Here is a 16,353-nt window from a genome sequence, read left to right on the forward strand (position 1 = left end):
CGCCTTTTGCATTTATTCTTTTATGAAACATCTGTTCATATCTTTTGTCAATGTTCCCACATATTAACTTGTTTTCTTATTAATTTGTTTAATTAATTTGTTTCTGTGTATATTGTGAATATTAGCTTTGGTGATAAGAATTATGGAATTATTGTTGCCTTTAGTTTTGCTTATCATGTTTAAAGCCATTCAGAGATGCTGTAAATGTGTATGTTGTTAAATTTATGTCTTATTTTGTGTTTTCTGATGCTCATATGTTTAGAATGGCCAAGCAACCCCAACTTATGATTACATACATATTCTCCCATATTTGCTTTTAGCATTTTTTTTTTTTCATGTAAACCTTTGTTCTTTCAGGAATTTACTTTGCAGTAAGAAATGGACTGGCTTCCAGTTTTATGTTTCCCAAATGGTAATTCAGCTGTTCATTTCCATATTCTCCCTTATTAGAAATGACCACTGTATTATGTTCTAAAATATCTACACACTTGGGTCTCTTCCTATAATCTCAGTTCGTCTCTTTGAGCTATCTTTTGATTCCTTTTTCAAAACACAGTGCTTTACTGAACTGTCATCATCTTATACATTTTTAATATCTAGCAAAAAGAGTTTCTCAATGCCACTCTGTTTCAGAGTTTTTCTGATGGTTGTAAGATGTTTATTCTTCTAGATAAACTTTAGAATCACTCTTTTTGCCCAAGGTAAAATATATCCCACATTGAGATCATACTGAATGTATAGACTAATTTGGGAAAAAAATATGTTTTTATTGCATTGAGTCTTCTTATCCAATAAAAAAGACATGAATTTCCATGTATTGAAATCTTTTAAGAAGATCTTCACTGAGACTTATTTTTGGCTCTTCACATGTCCTGCAAATGCATTGTTAAATTTATTTTGAGGTATTTTAAGGGAAATGATTTTCTAAAGTGTGTATTTTTTTTTTTTTTTTTTTTTTTTTGAGACGGAGTCTCGCTCTGCCGCCCAGGCTGGAGTGCAGTGGCCAGATCTCGGCTCACTGCAAGCTCTGCCTCCCGGGTTCACGCCATTCTCCTGCCTCAGCCTCCTGAGTAGCTGGGACTACAGGCTCCCGCCACCTCGCCCGGCTAGTTTTTTGTATTTTTTAGTAGAGACGGGGTTTCACCGTGTCAGCCAGGATGGTCTCGATCTCCTGACCTCGTGATCCGCCCGTCTCGGCCTCCCAAAGTGCTGGGATTACAGGCTTGAGCCACCGCGCCCGGCCAGTAAAGTGTGTATTTTCTAACTTGTTATAATTTACATGTGAGATAGTCATTGATTGTTGTGTATTATTTATAACTGATCATATTACTGTATTTTTATTGTTTTAATAGTTTTTCTCTTATTTTGGGTTTTCCTGGAATACAACCTTATTATCTACAAATTTTGATTGTTTTGCCTTTTCCAGTGTTCATGACTGTTTTATATTCTTGTCTGATTGCTTTGTTCAGCACTTCTAGAATGAAGTCATGCAATACTAGTGATAAAGATATTCTTAACTTGTGACTCTCATAGAAGGCTGATGGTATTTCTACAAGTAAATTTGATGGTAATTTTTGGATTGGAATGTGCATTAAAAAAATTCTGCAGTGCTCACACTTGGAATCCCAGCACCTTGGGAAGACAAGGCAGGTGGATTGCTTAAGCCTGAGTTTGAGACCAGCCTGGGCAACATTCCAAAAGCCTTTCCCTACAAAAAACAAACAAATAAACAAAAGCAAACAGCAACAACAACAAAAAACAGCAATTAGCCAGGCATGGTGGCACACACCTGTAGTCGCAGCTACTCAGGAGGCTGAGGTGGGAAGATCACTTGAGCCCTGGAGGTGGAGGTTGCAGTGAGCTGCGATGGCATGGCGCCACACCACTTCAGTCTGAGCAACTGAGTGACAGCCTGTCTCCAAAAAAACAAAAAAACCAAAAAAAAACCAGAAACAAAAAACCAACCAAACGAACAAAATCTTATAAGAAAGAATTACTGATAATTTCAAGTATCAGAAATGGATGTTAAATCTTATCAAATGTCTTTGTGACTTATAAGAAATGATCATATGCTGCTTTTTCCTTTGCCCTATTAACGTTATGAGAGTATTTTTAAAAGTTTCCTAAACCATATAGCTCCTGGATTTTGCGAATCAGTTCCTCACCATTGTGGTGTGTTATTTGCCAGCGCTTTTCTCTAGCTTTTTGCATGAACTTTCTCTAATTACCTTTTCTGCAGGGAATCTGTGTCAGGCCCTGGCATTCAGGTTATGCTGACTGTGGAGAAACCATTCAGTGACGTTTTGTCTTTCTCAATGTACTGGAATTGTTTCCATAGTACAGAAATAATCAGTTCTTTGAAGATTTGAGAAAATAGGACTCTGGAAAGCAATAACTTCTATCCCACTGTTGGGAGTATAAATGGTTTCAGCCACTTTGGAAAGTCTTTTGTTAGTATTTAGTTAAGTCAAAACATTTATACCCTATGCTCCTGCAACTCTACTCCCCTATCTGGGCCCTAGAGTAGGAGTCTCCAGTGTTTTTGGCACCAGGGACGGGTTATGTGGAAGCCAATTTTTCCACAGACTGGGTTGGGTGGGGGATGGCTTCAGGATGATTCAAGCACCTTACATGAACTGTGCCCTTTATTTCTATTATTATTAGCACATTACATTTATTGTGCACTTTATTTCTATTATTATATTGTAATATACAATTAAATAATTATACAACTCGCCATGATGTAGAATCAGTGGGAGCCCTGAGCTTGTTTTCCTGCAACTGGCTGGTCCCACCTGGGGGTGATGGGAGACAGTGACAGATCATCAGGCTTTAGATTCTCATAAGGAGCTCGTAGCCTGGATCCCTTGCATGTGCAGTTCACAGTAGGGATCACGCTCGTGTGAGAATCTAGTACCGCTGCTGATCTGACAAAAGGCAGAGCTCAGGAGGCCATGCAAATGACAGCGAGCAGCTGTAAATGTAGGTTAAGCTTTGCTCACTCGGCAGCCACTCATCTCATGCTGTACGGCCCAGTTCCTAACCTGTAACCGGTTCCGAACCTGTACTGGTTCACAGCACAGGATTGGGGACCCTGCCCTGGAGAAACTCTCTTATGCATTCTCAAGAAATGGTATGTGTGAGATTTTTCATTGCAGTGTTGTTCATACTGGTTAACAAATCAGAAATGACTTAAATGTTCCTCAGTAGGGGATTGGATTAGGTAATTTATGCAATGGATTACTCTGCCACAGGTAAAAGGATTAAATCAGGTCTACCGATATCAACCTGGAAAATTCTCAAAAACTTAGTATGGGGGAGGAGACGGTGAGAAGAAAGTGAAAAAGAACATGTTCATCATGATACAATTTGTGTAAAAATAACAGAAAACATTGTTATATATAATTTTGTTATATAATAAATAACAGGAAACAATGTTATAAGTAATTAAAACATAACAGGAAACAATGTTAGATATGATTTTGTGAGCCTAAGTGTGGATAATATATACACATATATCATCAAAAGCACAGAAGAGAGCGTGTTCATCACCTTCAAGAATCAGGGTTTCCCCTGTGGAGGGAGGGAGCGGAGACAAAATGGTAACAGAGAAATGGGGCTTCAAAGGTCTCGTAGTATTTTATGCATTAAGCAAAAAAGCTTTGTTGTAAATACAGAAACATATGATGTCTTTGAAAGCTGTGGGGTGGGGCATAGATATTTGTTATATTAACCACACTTCGTTTATGGTCTTTATGAATTTCTATCTGGTTTCTCCATTAAGGACTAGAGAGGTATTTCAAAGGCTCCTATTGTGTTTCTACCAATTCTGTCTGTTCATCTTCTTTTTAAAAATTGGAGGTGGAGGCTGGACACTGACAATTGTTACTCTTGAGTTAGACAGCACAGTGCTCAGCCCGGGGCAGATGTCCAACAAACGCTAGATGGCGTCATCATCCTCTTCGACACTTTGGCTCTGGGTGCATCCCTCCAAATCCTCTATTCCCTTGCCTTGGTGTGAAGCCAGTGCCCTTGGAGTGAACCCCCTTGGCTCCCAGCTCTTCCCAGGTTGAGCTGGGCTTGGCGCCCCATCGAGAAGTTGGAGCACAGGCCCTTGTGCTTGGTGGGAACACTATGTGTGTCCCTTGTTGACTCCTTTGACTTACAACATGATTCCTAGGTTACGCTCCGGCACTGCCTGCCGGTGAGTGAAAATGACAGGGCCGTCTTTTCTTACCTGGGTCCTGCCGTTCACCTGACCTGCCGGGATGGGGCACCAGCCCAGGCAGACAGTTTATCTTTGTCCCTGGTAACCTGTGGTCCAGGCCCCACTCTCACATCTCCTACTTGTCCATGAGCTAAAGTGACTCACCTCACCTGCACCTGTCACTCTGACCTGATTTGGATGACTTCTGGTGGATTTCCATCAGTGTGGCATGGTGGTGCGCTTTCCCCAGTTTCAGGGAAGGCTGACTTTACTAGTCTACTTGTGGATCCCTTGGGTCAGTGGATCTTACTTTGGGGTGATTTTGCATGATGGGGATGTTTGGCAATGTCTAGAGACATTCTGGTCATCACAGCTGGGCAGGGAGACGGGGAAGGTGTGCTACCAGCGTCTAGTGGTGGAGACCACGGATGCTGCTGAACGTTCTAAGATGCACAGGACAGGCCACCCCGCCTTAAACAAAGACTTATCCTTGAAGTATAAATAGTGCCCAGGCTGAGAAACTCTGCCTTAGGCCCAATGAGCCAATTTTACTCTGTTGTGCCTCACTTGGCTTCAAGAGCTGGGCTTTGGAGAGAGGGCATGCCCTTGACATTGACGTGGTATGATGTAACAAGCACCAGGCACCTTAGTGGCATAATATGACTGCTTAGACTTTCATTTGCATTGTCATTTTGTTAATGTGTAGAGGAGGAAATATTACTTGAAGTCAGAAGATGGATCTTCGTTAGGCCACCTTCTTCCACTCATGCATGCATTTAACAACTATTTATGGAGCATCTAGTATGTGCTGGATATAATGCCAGATGATGCCCTTTTAATACTCCCAGTCCAGCAGGAACACAGGAAAAAAAACCCAACCAAACAAACAGATAGCTGCATGTCTTGGAGATGGTAACGTGTAGCAGAAAGGAAATAAGAGCATCAGGGAATCCAGTCCTGTAGACGGTGTCTTAGCCTCCTGTGGCTGCTGTAACAAACACTGCATATTCAGTGGCTCCAATCACCAGAATCATATTCTCTCCAGGTGTTGGTAGGGCTCTGCTATTTCTGGGGGCTTTAGGAGAGGATCCTTCCTTGCCTCTTCTGGGTTTTGGTGGTGTCTCCTGGCCTTCCTCCCTGTGTAGCTGCATCGCTCCCATCTCTGTCTCTGCCCCCATGTAGCCTTCTCTGCATCTGCATCTTCTCTCTTGTCTCTTGTAAGGGCACATGTCATTGATTTGGGGTCCACTGTAATCCAGAATGATCTCATCTCAAGATCCTCAATTACATCTGCAAGGACCAGGCCCTTCTTTCCAAGTCAGGTTACAACCACAGGTTCTGGGGATTAGGATGGATGTGGATATATCTTCTGAGGAGCACCTTTCAAACCACTAGAGCTCAGCACAATTTTCCCTGGAAGCCCCTATAGTTGATTTCTTTTCTGTTGTTTTTTCTCTTTAATCACCAAAAGGAGATGCATGGATTAGGCCAAGCGAGATTCATCCACCTTTCCTAAACACATTGTTGTTCAAACATAGACTTCTAAGAATCCAGAAGAAGGCAGGCAGCCAGCAGGGTCTGGCTCTCCCTGATTTTCAGATATGCCAGACTCCATCTTCTCTGTATGTTTTCTTCTTTTTGCTTAAAACAGCAGTTCTGAAGCTTGGGAAGGCGTCAGCATCACCTGGGAGCTTTGCTAAAACGTTCTCCCCTGGAGTTTCCGCTCACAATGTGCATTTCTAACAGGCTCCCAGGTAAGGCTGATGTGGCCAGTCCAGGGGCCACACTCAGAGAACCACTGCTCTGAAACATTCTACCTGCTCCTGGCTCTTGTCACTCTTGTCTTTCCCCCTCGAGGCTCCCTTTTGCCCAGAGCTTCCTGGTGTCTCCGACCCATGGGTTTCACCCTTCCCTTCTCTTCTGTGGCATTTACCACAGAAATCTTCCCTTCAGCTCCACACAGGGCACATGTCTTGCAGGCAGCGATGTTGTCTTTCTGTCTCTATTTTCCCAGCACCCAGCACCGCGTAACCACAGGGACGGCGATGCTGAACGTCTGCTGGATGAACAAGTGAATGAGATTCATGCCCGTTCTTTTCCTTCTCTGCAGAGTGCCTGAGCCTGCCAGGTCTTATGCTGTGGTAGGCTCTGGACTGGAGACTGTCTGGGTTCAATTAGTGCCTCAGCAACGTGACTCTGGTTAAGCCATTTAACTTCCCTGAGCCTCAGTTTCCCCATCTGTAAAATGGGCACAATAATAGCACTTACCCTAATCTCAAGAATATCAAATGTGATAAAACCATATAAAATGTTCATTGCATTTATTAAGTGGCTGATCCGTGTTAATTACTGTTAATATCATTTAAGGCTGGAGGAGTGCACCTTAGTTTTCTCTTGTTGGGACAAGACCAATTGGTCGTGTGTGCCCCTCGGGTTAACCTTAGGGCAGAACTTCTCTGGTTTGGGGTGCAGGCCTCAGGGGTGCAGGGCTGAGAGGCAGAGGCTGAGTCAAGCCCAGGGAGAAGGCTGGTGTGTTGCCCTGGAGCACCAGTTTCCTCCATAGTCAGCAATGTCAGCCTTTGAAGACGATGAAGACAAATACAGTTACATTACAGACAGCGACAACAATGCTTGTGAATTTTTAAGGTAAGATACCTAGATTTCAGCCAGGTCCTGGGCTGGGGCCCCCTCCTTGCCACATTCCCTTCCTTTGCTGCTTCTCCCATGGCCCCTGCACAAGGCTGCAGGCTGAGTGGGGCTCAGGCCTTGTAGCAGTGAATGGATTGATGAAGCTGCCCTTCAGGGCACTTCTCTTTTCCTTACACAAATGCTTTTGCAACTCCTGTGCCCCGAGGCTCTTTTTTAAACTGGTGTAGGCCCCAGTGGCAGGGCTGACACCTGGCAGCTAAGCCTGGGAGGAGATGCTTTTGGTTGTTCCATGCCAGAATAGTCCAACCTTCACCTCCCTGGCCTTTTGTGCTGGAACAAGGCCAGTCAGTTCCGTCTGCTCCTTCCAGTGGTGATTTGCTTTAATCAAACAATTACATGTCTGGGAGAGCTCCCTGCCTGCCTTGATTATACATGCATCACCCCTGCCCCGCCTCGCACACACTCCCCAAGTCACATTCATCCGATTTCATTACATTGCAGATAAACAACACACAGAAATAGATAATGCAATCACCACGGCCCCGTGTCTAGGAGAACATCTTGTCCGAGCACAGGAGCAATTTCACCTCCACTTGGCCATGTCCTTGCTACCGCCGGTGTGGTCTTGGGCCCTGCGTCGGGAAGCAGGAGGGCCTGGCCTCCTTCCTGTCTCATCTCACTGTTCTTCCACACACAGCAGGCAGCAGGCTCCCAGCCACCCTCCCCATCACCGTCCTCTGATTTGTGAGGTGCCTGACAGGGAGCCAGGGAAGGGCTCACTCCCCAAGCACAGTCTCCCAAAGTGGCAGCGTCTCAGCACCTTGCAGAGCCAGCATGGTCATTTCAGAAATAGCCACCCAGGCTCTAGGACAGGGTTTCTTAGCCTCGGCACTACTGACATTTTGTGCAAGAGTCTTCTGTGTCGTGGGGCTGCGCTGTGCACGGTACCCTGGCCTCTATCCACTCAATGCCAGTGCACTCTCTCCCCAGATAGGATAACCAGAGGCATCTCTTGACAAGGCTAAATGTTCCCTGGAAGTCAAAATCACTGCCAGCTGAGACCCATTGAGAGACAGGATGGTGCGGACGAGGCTCAGACTGTCAGGGCGTGACTGAAGAGTGGGTGGTCAGCCCCTGAGAGGCCTTGATGGAGCCTGTCAAAGACCCTGCTCACCTGACCCCTGACCCCTGACCCCTGACCCCTGACCCCTACATGCGAGCTCTGCCCAGGCCTTGCTCTCAGCCTCGGGGTGGTCTGCATGCAGAACCCATCCCACCTGGCCCCTGAGGTGGCCCCTCCTCTGCAGGGTTGCTTTTTGCACAGGTGGAGACTCTGACTACACGGACAGTCCCCCCCCTCTGTCATGCTCAGCACTGTCCCCTCGAGGTCTCATTGCTCACCGGGAACACCCAGGCCCTTGGCTTCCTTTAAAGCTGGTGTTGGGACTCAACGAATGCCTCTGTCTTTTGGCTGGAAGCTCCAGTATTATTTTCCTCTTTTTATTGGATTGTCTTTCTTGAGGTATTCAAATAATAAGATGAAAAATATGTCAAAGCCTAGGCTGTCAGCTGCAGGGACTGTCAGGCCTCTATTCAGGAGGCTGAGCGGGTGAGGGCTTTTGATTCGGAAGCGATCATACTCTGATTTTTTTCCAGAATTATCATTTATAGATCAAGTGATCTAATCTGTCCCAATTTGCACATCGTGACTTTAGGTCTTTATCTGCACGTCTAGGCTTCCCTTTTCGATTTACAAAACCAAGAACAAGAAAGGCTGACCTTACAGCCCCTATGAGGCCTCGGCCCAGACGGCTGCCTATGAAAACGGCCCATTCATTATGCAGTCGCCCCAAATGGCTCAAAGGTATAATTGGCACATTTGACTGCATATTGCTCGGCCCTTTACATATCTCTTCTGATGTGTTAAAATTAGCTTCTTCCCAAACCACAAAAAGAGAAAGGAGTGTCCTTTTTAAGCAAATGTGGGGAAAAAGCTCCTCTTTGTCTGAATCAGTTAAAAGTGACCCCATCTACAGTCAAGGTATGTACCAAGCGACCTCTCAAGGCAGCACCCAGACTTAAGATGTAAGAATTCTCCTTTTTTGATTGGAAAAAAAAGACTTTCTTGACACTTCAGAACCATCATAGCAAATGGGAAGCAGAGAGAGGGAAGGGGCGGAAGGGCAGAGACCCGAGGTGTGCGATGCCCCGGGGTCTAGGCTTGAGCGAAATTGTGGGAGTGGCGGGGACAGCATGTGGCTCATGGCCCACAGAAAGGATTTGATGTAACTCAGCCCTCCCCTGTGCCCCAGGTGAGTATTGTGTGTGCCGGCTTCTGTGGCTAGGAGTACAGCACGCAGGGAGGCTCAGCTGGGTCTTCAATATGCTTCCCTCCCTGCTTCATCTCCATTTCACTGCAGACAGACCCAACCTCAACCTCAGGGGTTAAACAGCTTCCCTGGGTTCCCCAGGGTGCAAGGGAAAGAGCAGGAATTTGAACCCAAGTCTGTCTGACCCAAGGGCCAAGCTCGTTACAGTTTTCTGGTACTGAGGTTAAGGGAAAAATCAGTCTTGCTTGATTTTCTTCCCTGACCAAATAAAAGCCCCCAAAGACCTAGATAATTCATCTGAGGTTATAAAACTAAAGTAAAAGCCCTTGGGGAACAGTCCTGGTCTTGAACTTGAGCTGGTGTTATTGCTGGTGGAGGTGCCCACAGTTTTCACTTGTGGACTCAAGCTCCTTCCCTGACAGCCTGCTGCAGAGAGCCCTTCACTGACAGGATCCGGGTGATGCAGCCTCCAAAGTAGGAATGGGCAGGATGTGCACCGGGAGGTGAGAGGCTGCTGTCCTGGGGCACCGGTGGAAGGAGGTGCTGAGAAAGGATGCAAAAGACAGGCTTATTTGACTTCATTAATGTTTTAAGGGTGACCTCTATGCCCCAAGCAGAGAAAAAAGAAGTGAGGAACTATTAGCATTTTTTATCACATTTCATGGGACAAACATCTAAGGGGCAGATGTCATAGTGGTTAAGAACACAGATCTCAGAGTTAATCAGACTGGGATCAAGCGTCAAATTTGCCAGTTTTTGGTTGTGAGACTTTGGTCAAGTTACTCTACCTTTCCAGGCCTCGGTTTATGCATCTGTAAAGTGAGGATGATTGTAATCATATCCATTCACTAGCGTGTGAGGCCTGATAGCTAGTACACAGAGCATTAAGGAGAGCTGGGATCTGTGCACTCACAGTCAGAGGTTGTGTTGTTTCAGCTCCGTTCTGTTCCCTACTTGATGTGTGACTTTTCTTTGGTCCCTTTGATTGCCTGAGCCTCAGTTTCCTCATCTGGAAAAAATAAAAGCAAAAAAGTTCGGGGCAGAGGGAGGATCACTTCCCAGTTTGGCAAAGAAAGGTAGAGGAAATGGAAAGGAAACAATTTTGTAAACTGCAAAATGCTGTGGAAATAGACGCAGAGATTCCAGAGAGCCTGGACTGATGAATGGCTGGGCATTGTCAGGCGCCTCCTCGCAGGACCCTCAAACCATTAAGAAGAGCTTGACTTTGCTGCCCCCAATTCTTCCTCTGTCTAAGACTTGAGATTCAGAGATGAAAAGTCAGGGCCCACTGGAAAGACGATGGAGGGATTCACACTGGCTGGAATAGCGTCCAGGCTCTCTGTTCTTATATAACATCTGGGTTATGGGTGGCATGAAGAGGAAGCTGGGAGAGGCGGCGGCAGTGTCCAGGCAGTTGACATACTGAAGGGGTGGGTGGAGGAGGAGAAGGGGAAGAGAGGATCACTTTGGATATCAGGAGATTGATTTTGGGGTTTGGCAGGTGGGACGTCAGGAGGATATAAGGTAATTGAGGAAGAAAGGAAATTTGGAGAAGTGATGCTTTGGGTTATGAATAGGTTTCCCATTAATGTCTGTGGAGAGAAGCAAGAAAAGATGGTAATTTATTTCTAATAATGTTTAGCTGCTGGAATGTGTGTCTTTGAATGCTATTCCATGCAAAGACTGGGCCACATGGGGCACTGGTATGCATCTGTGCACATTGCAGAGGTGGTTTAAACATCCTCTGAGAAATGAGATATTTCATCACGGGGCAGACAGTGTTTTGTGTTCCACACAGTGTTTTTGCAAGTATTTTTCCCTTTGAGTCTCTTCCAAGCCCTCTGAAAAAGATATGGCATGAATTATTATTATTATTATTATTATTATTATTATTATTATTATTTTGACAGAGCCTCCCTCTGTCACCCAGGCTGGAGCGCAGTGGCATGATTTTGGCTCACTGCAACTTCTGCCTCCTGGGCTCTAGCGACCCTCCACCTCAGCCTCCCGAGTAGCTGGGACTACAGGTGTGCACCTCACCATGCCCAGTTAATTTTTGTATTTTTATTAGAGACAGGGTTTCATCATGTTGGCCAGGCTGGTCTTGAACTCCTGACCTCAAGTAATCCACCCACCTTGGCCTCCCAAAGGAAATTTTATAATGTCTTGGTCCTAAGGGTTCACCTTTCCTGCTTGCTCTTAGAGTAGGATTCTGAGTCCTTGGCCATGCATGTTAAGCCTCAGCCATTCACTAACTGTTAAGCTTTATGATTGCCTCAATCATTTCATTTATCCATTTAAGGAATGTACATAAGTGCTCCCCTTTGCCGTGCACTGTGTTGGGCAGTGGGGGTGCAGCATGCATGGTCAGGCATAGTTTCCAGATGAAGTAATATGTCAGAAAATTATGGAAGGATGAACAGGAAGTAGTTACAGGGACAGGAGGCAGGTGGAGAGAGACATGCAAAGCAAAAGCACCCAGTATGTCAAAGCCTGGCTCAGAAAAACACAGCAAGTTTGTGGAGATCTTCTCACATGTGTTGTCTTGTTATCAAGCGTCCTTTTGTGTTTCATACATTAAACTAATGTAAATGGCATAGAGTTCACCGAATCTATCTGCAATAAATTGCAAATAATTACATGTTATAAGTAAAATTTGCCAAGAGGCCACAAGAAATTGTTTTAATTTATTGTTCATTTTAACCCGATTTTCCTGTGTGTCATTGAGTTTTGAATTTTTAATATTTTTTCTAGAGTTCATGTTAAGACATACCAGAAGCCAGCAATTCTGTTGTTCTATTTTACTAAATATTAGTTATTTTCCAAATAAATGATTGGCAATGCATGTTAACAAATATTAGTAAGTTGACAAAGTAACTTATTGAACTATCACCACATTTTTATGCTTAATAAAGTTCATCAGTTACATGGTATGCATATGACATTCAACATCAACATTCTTTTAGAATACTACAGAGTTATTTCCACTTTAAAGCAGAGAAAATTGAGGCACAGGATGATTCAATGATTTGCCTCTGTCCTCCTGCCAGTAAAGGGTCGAACTGGAATCAGAAGTCAGCTTTTCCGATGGAGGCTAGCGCCTGTAAAATCGCACGTGGAGGAAGGACTCTTGTATTTGACAGTCTAAGGGCATTTTCTGCCTAATCTAAGGTCTGTCTGTTTCCCTGTATCCAGGCTGGGAGGGGTGTTTGTGCAGAGGGTCCCTTGGAGAACTGTTACATTATGCAAACTTGATTATCCTGTCTGACATTATTGATGTCAGCAGCCATTGTGAAATGAAGTTTGGGAGATGGAGTGTGGAAGGTGGCACTTGTAATTTTTAATAATCATCCTCTTTTAGTTCTTGGGGGGAGGCAGTGGGGGAGAAACAGAGCTTCAGGGTTGTGGATGCTTTAATGGAATCTGTCTGTCACAATAAGGAAGTAGAGAAAATCTTTTAGCATTCTACAGGCAAAATCACGGGGCTCGAACCACGGGTTTTTTGGTGAACAGAGATGCCGTACCATAAAGGCAGATTGAGAATGACTGCAGGGTCAATGAGATTGTCACCCCCTGAGGCAGGGACGATGTTTATTCATCTCTGAAATCTAGTGCCCTTCACAGGGTTTGGCACTTAGCTGGAGCTGGTCCAGTGAGAGCTGATTCCAAATACACTCTGTAAAGGACCTTGTCTGTGTAGAATTTCAGCGTCTCAGGCACTGTGATGACCACCTCTCCCAGTTCAAAATCTCCACATCCAACTACCTGATCAATTTCTCCCTTTGGATGCCAAATGACCAGAACAGGACAGATAATGTCCCCTTCAAGAATTTTTTCTCTTATGTGAAGCCCAGTGAATGGTGTTAACTGTCTACTCAGTCTTCCAAGTAAGTGTGACAGCTTGGCATCATTTTTAAATTTCCATTCTCCTTTCTCCACATACCAAATTATTCACCAAGCATTGCCTCTTCTATTTTCTATCTCTTGAATTTTCCACTTCCCTCCATCTCTACCAACACCTCCTTGGACCATGCCAACACCATTTCTTGCATCTGAGTTTCAGCAATCTCTCAATTGGTCTTCCTGCCATCACCTTCATTAATCCATTCTCCATGTAGTAGCTCAAATGACATCTAGTTAACCTTTACTTAAAACCTCCATGGCTCTTGAGGTCAACGTTCAAGCTCATTACATGGCCTAAGGCTTTTTGGGGTATGATCCCAACCAATTTCTCCATCTGTCTCCCATCCTGCTCCCTGCCTGCCTATCTTCTTCCAGTTCCTCTAATGCCATGCCTCCCCACAACGAGCCTCCACTCATGCTGTTCCCTCTGACAAGAACATCCTTCCCCGATCTTGTCTATAACCAAATCTTGCTTATTTTCCAGGTCTCAGTCTCTGTTCTTCAGTGAGGACTTCCCTGAAAAACAGTATAAGCAAACATTAATAAAGTCCTTGCTGTGTGTCAGATACTTGCCTTTACATAGATTAACCTGTTTAATCCCCACAATAACCCAATGACATAGATAACATAGGGTCTACAGTTAGCAGATGGAGAAACTGAGGCACTAAGAGGTAAATGAACTTGTCCAAGGTTACATGCAAGGTAGAAGAGCTGGGATTCAAAGGCAAGTGTCTCGGTTCCCCAGTCTGTTTTCATCGCTACACCCTGACTCCAGACTATGCTGAGTTGTACCTGCTGTAGGCTGGAATTCACTTCCACTGCATTCCTAATGCTTACGCAGCATTATTCCCCGTCTCTAGTTACAGCATCACAGGGACAGGAACTGTGTCTGTCTTGTCCACGGGTGGGTCCCCAGTGCCTATACAATGCCTAGCAAGTCACAGGCGCTCATGAAGATGTTTTCTGGTTGAATGAATAAATGATTAAAATTCTCCCTAAGCAAGCGGCTGTTGGAGCCACTCTTGTTCCCCAGTGTGTATCAGATTCATTTGGGGGCAGAGAGCAAAATTGTCTGCATGTGGCAGGTGAGATGCCCCGTACGAGGTGTTTGGATACAGTCGTATGTTGAAGAACACTTTACCTCTTGGTTGGTATTTCCCTACTTCCACTCCCAATATGGATGGCAGCCAAGCTTTCATTTTGCAGGTCCAAGCCTCCGTGTCTAGAAAACGGAGGTTTTAGTGACTTGTCTATTGCAAAAGCAAGAATTGGCAGACACCATGGCCGTGGGCGTCCTCTCTCGCTGAGGACAGGAATGGGGCTGGGCTGCAGCATGCCTGATGAGAAGCTGCTGTGGGTGGTTGGGCAGTCGGGCACTATTTCCCATGGCCTGGAGAGCAGCTGAGAGGGTCCTGTGGGTCACTCTGTACTAGAATGGACAGCAGCCGGGGGCGCCCTGAGCCCTTTCCCTGGAACTGAGTGACAGCTCGGGCTCAGGGGACCAGCAGGTGGAGCAGCAGACTTGGGCTGAGGTCCTGCCCTCGCGGCCCCATCTCTGTGGGGCGTCCACTATGCATGAGTCCAGTCCTTAAAGATATCATGGGGTCAGGGGAGTAATAATGACTGCCGTTGAATTTGCTGTCTCTTGGATAGTGGCGGTTATTTGCAGATGAACTTTGGCTGAAAGAAAACAAAGAAGGTGGTATGTCTTTCTTCCTAGTGTTGGGAATAGGAATTCATTCCAGCTATGCTTGTTGCACATCTCAAGCACAGCCCAGGGCTCAGGAACATCTCGGGCTTGTGCGTGTCTTGGGGGCTTACCACAAAAGGAGGGCTGGTTGTGTGAGAGCCATGGCAGAGTCTGGGGCACGGCGGGTGCATTGCTGCAGGATGAGCCTTTGCGAAGGGCTAGGCTTGCTGCTTTGGGGCAGCTCCCAGGATGGCCGCCAGCAGAAAAAACTCCAGGCCTGGCTCCGTGTTCTTTCTCCCGGTCCCCACCTTTCCTTCATCCATGGTACGTTTTAAAGTCTGATTTCAGGGGCTTGGGAACCTCCCTCTGCCAGATCCACCTGCATGCTTGCGTCTTGGGCTCTGACCACAGTCTTTAACCTTCTGAGGGAGTAGTTACCACTTTTTCAGGTCAAGGGGTGGGTGATGGTGAGAAGATAGCAAATAAGCCTCTTGGGGGAGGGGTGCAGGGAAACACGCTGATGTTTTGGAGTATCCCCCGTTACCATCATTGTGCTTAACGTGTTTGTTACGAAGCCACCTGGTGATGCTTGCTTCTCCTCCTACGAGTGACTCCTTCTCTATCCAACAGGGGAGCCTCACAGTGGGTGCCTTTGCTCAAAAGGGACCCATACTTAGGGAGGTGGCAGCCAGCCGAAGGGCAGCCAGGAGTGAAGAAGAGTGAACGGGAGGTGAGGTGGGAGAGGAAAATCCACCTAAGCTGAACGTGGCTTCAACAATTAGTAGCAGCGGGCAAAGCCGATGTGAAGTTAGGAAAATTTAATTAGAACATGCAACTTATATATGTAATTGGATGCCTGGGGCAGTAATAATGCATTTTTACAGTACCTCAACCCTCCCCCAGGGTTGTTTTGACTCATAAAAAGGGATCAGTCATGAAGAGCTGTGACGCTGGAGTGTTATTTCTGTTGTCCTGGTGGTCATTTATGTAACTCAGTGTGTAGTCTGAGGCAGGCTGTGGCACCTAGCAGGTAGGTCCTCAATTGATATTTGTTGACCAATTTAATGGGATTTTATGATGAGATTGAATACATTAGGGCACACCTGGTTTTTAGGACTTCCCTAGATGGCTGCATGCTTCCTCCTAGACCAAGTGTGTTCAGATGAGAATGACCCTTCCTTGCTGTGTGCACCCTCTCTGCTAGGGTGCCAAGGTAGGAGCTGATATGGTTATCTCATTGGGCCTTGCAGCAGCGCCGCAGATATTCTGCTACCCATTTTACCCGTGGGGAAGCTGAGGCCCAGTGCTGTTTAATATCTTACTCATGTTCACTTGATGAAAAGGGACAGAGCTGAGACAAACCCAGGTATCAGGCTGCAGAACCCCGCTCTGAACCGCTGAGTCTGTCTCTTCTCCTGGGACAGGGACAGCTTCCTGTGGTGACTCAGCCTTGCTCTTGGCTGTGGGGATTAAGGGAGGAGTAAAGCTCGGGGCTGCAGCCAGCCCAGCTGGGATGGGGGGCTCCCACAGGGCAGCAGCTTTAGCTCTCACTGCTTTTCTGACCTGACTGTGCC

The 16,353-nt window shown here is 45.9% G+C and overlaps 1 protein-coding gene across 1 annotated transcript in view; it reads left to right on the forward strand.

The window, feature by feature from the left end:
• The window catches only part of LOC107000344 (uncharacterized), a 246,946-nt gene that overhangs the window by 33,956 nt on the left and 196,637 nt on the right, over positions 1 to 16,353 (forward strand). The window lies entirely within an intron of this gene.

This window comes from Macaca mulatta, chromosome 10 (genome assembly GCF_049350105.2).
Source record: "Macaca mulatta isolate MMU2019108-1 chromosome 10, T2T-MMU8v2.0, whole genome shotgun sequence".
Taxonomy (NCBI): domain Eukaryota; kingdom Metazoa; phylum Chordata; class Mammalia; order Primates; family Cercopithecidae; genus Macaca; species Macaca mulatta.